The sequence below is a fragment of the Euprymna scolopes genome, chromosome 25 (assembly GCF_053919585.1).
Source record: "Euprymna scolopes isolate OS-2025 chromosome 25, ASM5391958v1, whole genome shotgun sequence".
Taxonomy (NCBI): Eukaryota; Metazoa; Mollusca; class Cephalopoda; order Sepiida; family Sepiolidae; genus Euprymna; species Euprymna scolopes.
The window spans coordinates 43,892,907-43,899,289 of record NC_136506.1 but is presented as its reverse complement, the minus strand read 5'-3'; the positions used below and the strand labels follow the sequence as shown (position 1 = coordinate 43,899,289).

The 6,383-nt window shown below is 30.4% G+C and overlaps 1 non-coding gene across 1 annotated transcript; it reads right to left on the bottom strand.

Annotated features, from left to right (window-relative positions):
- Positions 1-677: 677 nt before the first annotated feature.
- On the bottom strand, positions 678-867 carry LOC145247647 (U2 spliceosomal RNA). The gene has a single exon (XR_013863282.1). It is a non-coding gene; the product is annotated as a U2 spliceosomal RNA (small nuclear RNA).
- Between the last annotated feature and the right edge of the window lie 5,516 nt (positions 868-6,383).

The following is a 6,383-nucleotide window of genomic DNA, read 5'->3' as shown; positions in this document are numbered from 1 at the left end:
TCACCAACGTTCGGGGCTTATTTAATATCCCCCACCCCAATGTTAAAAATATACATTAAATAAAGTAATGTGTAATGCATAAACGGTTTTATCTATTTTCGAACTGATTTAATATCCTCCACCCCACTGTTAAAAATATACATGGAATAAAGTGATGTTAAAATCGTAAATGGGTTGAGTAATTTCCGGGACTGATTTCATATCCCGAAACCCACTGCTGAAAATATACTTGAAATAAAGTAATTTTTAAATCATAAACTGTTTCAACAGCTTTTCGAAAGTAATACATAAACACATTAACACGGTAAGGGCTTAAGCAACCATTGCTTCAACATGACTTTCTGTGTGTAGTATCAGTTTCAGCATTTCAGCGACTAAAATCCCCCCTTTTTTGGTCTTGGTTAATGAAGGAGAAATCCTTCAATACTGACACCATTTTTATTTTTGTTATTGACAAGAGTTCCCCTTTTGAGGAGCTGGTTTCCCCCCTTAATTGTTAACATACCTCATGTCCAAATCCGCCCTTTTGGAGGGACAAGTAAATAAAGAAAATAATCAGAACGGACATTTTCCAGGGTATTTTAGAATTAATCAGAAGTGACATTTCCAGGGCATTTTATAATTTAATCAGAAGTAACTTTTCCCCGTTATTTTTTAATATTTAAACTTTGTTACATTAAGCATAGTACATATTCACAATGCCTGCACACGGCATAGATTTAGACACCAGTGTCGTATTTTTACGTGGAGAAAAAATTGTCTTAGTCGTAAAGGATTTCTCTTCCACTGAGAGAGAAGAAATTGAAATGTGGCATCTGAAAAACAGATACTGCACTTTGATCTAAGCCAAAAGGCCAAGACAGACAAACCATTTTTATTAGGTTTGCCTCAACAGCGACATCATTTTTTTTTTATATTTCAAGGGTTGCCAAGGTTTATTTTAAATACTTGGAATATTCCACTTTCCTTTTTTACGGATGCACCGCATGATAACGGACGAAGCGATAAGCGTTGTTATTATTATTATTATTATTATTATTATTATTATTATTATTATTATTATTATTATTATTATTATTATATTAAAATAATAATAATAATAATAATAATAATAATAATAATAATAATAAAAATAATATTCTTCTTCTTTAATTCATACATTAGAGGAAACCTGATTGCATTATAGCATAAACAAAAATAAATGCTGGAAACACACACACAATCTTGAGTCTATTATGCCCTATTTATGCATTATGAGGTAAGCCATTTTTTAATTTACACAAACCAATTTTAATTTTTCAAAAGAGAGTATGAACTTTACAGAGGCAATGACATAATGATAACCGGTTGTTTCGATCAAGAAACAGATCTGTAATAAATGTTCTGAAATTTTTATTGGTCAAGGAACTATTTTGCATAAAAATATATTTGGATATTATAATGCAAGTATACTCTTAGTTTTATATATATATATATATATATATATATATATATATATATATATATAAATATATATATATATATAAATATATATATATAAATGTAAATGTGGTTCGTTCCAAACGAATAAAACCATATTTCTACGTTATCAATTTATTTGAAATTTTCAGACAACCCATCTTTAGATTCGAGGTATGTTTTTCTTTTATTAAAATAAATTTACCTCGCGAATTATTAAAATATTAAATAAAATAAATATATTTTTTAACCGTTATTGCGAATCTGTTGTTGATAAAACTGAACTTCCGGTTCGATTAATTTCACAGCCAGGAATTGACGAAAGATTTCATTTTCTTTTAACTCGATGAGTACAAAAAAAACAAAGAAAAAATATTTCATTTGTTTATCTTCCAAAGTTTTTAATTTACACATCTTTTCTTTATTATATAAGGCAAAAAAATGTTTGTCGCTTGCTATGCTAAAACAAAGTTTTTTTTTATTGTTTATTTTTCTAATTTCAAAATATGTTGCAGCATTATTGTCATGTTCAATTTCAATTTAACTTTTATTATAAAAAGTTTGAGTTTATTATTTTTTCCTACAAAAAAAAATACTCTCCCTGAAAAAAAAACAGGCAAAACTAGCCGATAAAATATGTAAGCCTTCTGGGGAGCTAACCGCTTCAATATAATCCCAGAAACATATAATGAGAAAACACGGAACATTTTATATATTGAATATACAATATTTATAATTTTTTATTGTAGGATTCTCCTGATCTCGCGGGTTTTTTTTTTAAATCTCAGTTGACAACATTGCATCAATAAAAAAAACACACAAAATGAATGCCGACGCCCAAAGTGTATACACATTTTGACTCCTCCCTTAACTTAAAAATTCACCAAAAATCAGGAAATTAACGAATTTTAATGAAAATTGCAGTATTTTTCAAATAATGATCGTAGTATATTATGAACTAATTTTTTTTACTTAACTCTTAGTGAAAATGTTGTATTTTGTTTAAACACAAACTACATTCACTAAAGTTATGGTTTTCAGTAGTAAATAAAAAAACACAAGAAATTATTTTTGCTTTGTTTAGAGCATTGTAATTTGTAACAATAAAAAATATTTTTTACAGTAACATTACGGAAAAGCCCCTAAAGTCCGTATTAATGAATTTTATATAACTTGAAGAAAAATGAATTCTCGCATACTATTCAGGAAATTAAAGATTAAATTAGATTCCTATGTCAGTCACCTAAATTATTTAGGGTGAAATGAGTTTAGGAATTTATAGCCAAACCTAAATATTTTGAGGGGTAAATATTCAGATACGCTACTACAGAACACCGACCACTCTAATTTGTTTTGGGGGGGGGGTGATATGATTTATATTTTGCGTGTTTTTATTCAATGTAACATATTTATTCAGCTCGAAAAACATACAGTGTTTTCCGATGTATTGGAAAATTCAAGATGGCGTCTGATTCTCTCTTTAACACGGTAAGTTTGGGAAAAGGTGTTATAAATAAAAACCCAGATAAAATACTGTTAAAAACTCGCTCAATATATGTTACCGTGACATAGGTTGACATATATTCGGTGGGTTTTAATAGTATTTTGTATATTTTTTTTATTTATAACACCTTTTCCCAAACTTACCGTGTTAAAGAGATAATCAGACGCCATCTTGAATTTTCGAATACATCGGTAAACACTGTATGTTTTTCGAGCTGAATAAATATGTTACATTGAATAAAAACACGAAAAATATATCCAGTTTGGTAGAAAAGTTACTTATCTTGCCTTTGATAACATTTATTTGTTATATATTTGTTTTTTGACAACTTTTTCGAATCTATGTTTACAGTAATACAAACCCACATTTTTCTCCCGGATTTTTGATAAAATTTTCCGTGCGTACGTCTAACGTCTGGATATAACAAAAAAGTTTTTTGTAGATTTCGGTGTACTGAAAACGAATCCGCGAACTGTTTCCGTCGCAAATTATAGTTTTTATGATATGAAGAAATTACTTTTTCGAAAAGTAGGCGATCACTTTTCCATGTTAATTTAACTTAAAATAAGCACCCACTTAGCATTAATTGTTATCTTATTTTTTTTTTATTTTTAAAAGCTTTCCTTGCGAAACCTACCTAAAATAAATTTGTCTGATTCTTAATTTCTTATTTAATTTGGGGGGGGGGTAAATATGAAGAATTACTCCACCCTCTAAAATTCCTTTACAATTACCACTCTTATTGGTTTTCGGGGTCACTGAAAACGAAAATAACGTTTATACTTAAGGCAAACAAGTAGTTTCCAAGATATGAAGAAATGTTAGTTTAAAAAAGTGGAGGATCACTTTTCCATAATAATTTAACGTAAAATGATCACCCACTTTGTGGCCACAATTTTGTTTTTGGAGGGGTTCTTTTACCGTTGGAAAATCCTTTAAAAATACCCGTTTAAATTGCAAAATGCAAAAGAAATCAAACAAGAACATTTTTTTTTGCCAAGAAACACACAGAAAAATTTTTAAAAATAGCATCCATTTTTTTCTATCGAATTCATTTGCTGTCTCTATTGAAAACTATTTACTCCCGGATTTTTGAGAAAATATTCCATTTTCGAATATAACAAAAAAATTTATTATTATTTTATTGTAGATTTCTAGGTACTAAAAACGAATCTGCAAACCGTTTCATTCGTAAAAAAAATAGTTTTTTATGATATGAAGAAATTACTTTTTCGAAAAGTCGGCGATCACTTTTCCATGTAAATTTAATTTAAAAAGAGCACCCACTTTCTAGCCAGCTGAGAGAGGGGGACTTTTCCCATGTTTATTGGCTAAACAGCTTTCGCTTATGCTCGCGCGTATCATAAACGAAGGCTACGGCTGTGAAATGGAAAATAGCCCCAGAGTTCAGGGGTTATTACCATCCAAAAGACATCAAACAAAAACCTTTTTAGTCAAGAAACACACAGAAAAATACCCCTCTCTCAGGTGGTCAGAAAGTGGGTGCTCATTCTAAGTTAAATTTACACTGAAAAGTGATCACGCACTTTTCGAAAAAGTAATTTCTTCATATCATGAAAACTTTCTTTTGCGACGGAAATGGTTTGCAGATTCGTTTTTAGTACCCCGAAATCTACAATAAAATATTTCGTTATATACGAACATGAGACGGGCCTTAAAGTAAAATAATACCGGATTTTTGGAGCAGATTTGTCATTGAGTTGTGCAAATATCCTCAAATCCGGTAATCACTAAAAGGGACTCTTAAAAGTCGTCACCTCTATCGAGCAAAAGTTTAAAATCACTGATTATATGTCAGCCTACGTCACAGTAACATATATTGAGTGAGTTCCTAACAGTATTTTGTATATTTTTTTTTAGTTTAAACTCATTTTCCCAAAATATCCCAAACTTAATGTGTCTGATACAGTCTGCCGCCATTTGTATTTTTCAAATATACCGATAAACACTGCATGTTTTTGAACCAATTAAACATTATACATTACATAAAAACACCACAATCTTATCCAGTTAGGTAGAACATTTACTTTTCTTGCACTTTGATAACATTTTATTGTTATATATTTATTTTTTGACAACTTCTTTGTATCTGTGTTTAGTAATACAAACCCTTTTCATTTAATGTAACGTTTAGTCGGCACAAAAAAACTGTTTATCGGTGTATTTGAAAGATACAAACGGTGGCGGACACTGTGGATTACGTTAAGTTTGAGAAAGTGAGTTAAAACTAAAAAAAAAACTATACAAAATACTGTTACTAACCCACCGATTATGTCAGCCTATGTCATGGAAACATATATTCGGTGGGTTTTTTCCACTGTATTATATAGTTTTTAGTTTTCAACTTAATTTCCCAAACTTAACTTAATCAACAGTCTGCAACCATTTCTGTTTTTCGAGCCGATTAAACATTTTACATTACATTAATACACTAAACAATTATCCAGTTAGGTAGAAATATAACTTACCTTACCTTTCATTTATTTGTATTTGACAACTTTTTTGAATCTGTGTATAGTAACCCTCCTCCCATCACTCAAATATCAATTACTAACTCACATTTTTGTATACAGAAAAAAAAAATAGCGTTTCAAAATTTTTGCTACGTTCAGCTTTATCCACTGATTGTTGGTCGAGCCCAAGCCATGTTTGACGGTAATCCCGAGGATCAGGATCCATTTCGGCAAGAGTAACATTTTTTTTCATTTTCGCTTTTTTTTTTTTTTACTTTTTGGAGTGGATTGCTGTACTAAGAATATAAGAAACATGCATTTTCTCTTTTTATTAGAATTTTCCATTACACCAAATTGAGCCACAGCAACGCGTGGCAGGGTACATCTAGTATATATATATATATATATATATATATATATATATATATATATATATATATATATATATATATATTCTTTTTCCGGGTCGAGGGTCAACTAACACCGTGAGTGTTTTTTGTGTGTGTATATATTTGTGTGTTGGGCTAGAAAGGGCTCCTGTAGGCCGTGTTAAATGCACCCCCTTATGGAGAAGCACATCTCTGATATAAAAAAACATAAAGCGGGAGATCAGTACCCACATTAATCTGGTCTGCAGTTTGATTTGTTGCTGGCAATCTTGCACTTGCTTATTGCTTGATGTCAAAATTTTGAACCGAGAGAGAGTTTTAGCTGCCGCACAATGCAAAAACTCTGTAACATCATCTTTGTATATACTCCCTCGGGCATTTGTCTATAAAAATAGGCCTGTGGCGATGAAAATGTTGTGATGCGTGTAGGCCTTAAATGCTGGAAGCATGTAATAATGTATCTGTCATCATTATATATATTTATGTACGTGTGCATGTATGTATGTGCATTAAGTATGTGCATGTATGCATATATATGTATGTGTATGCATGCCTATG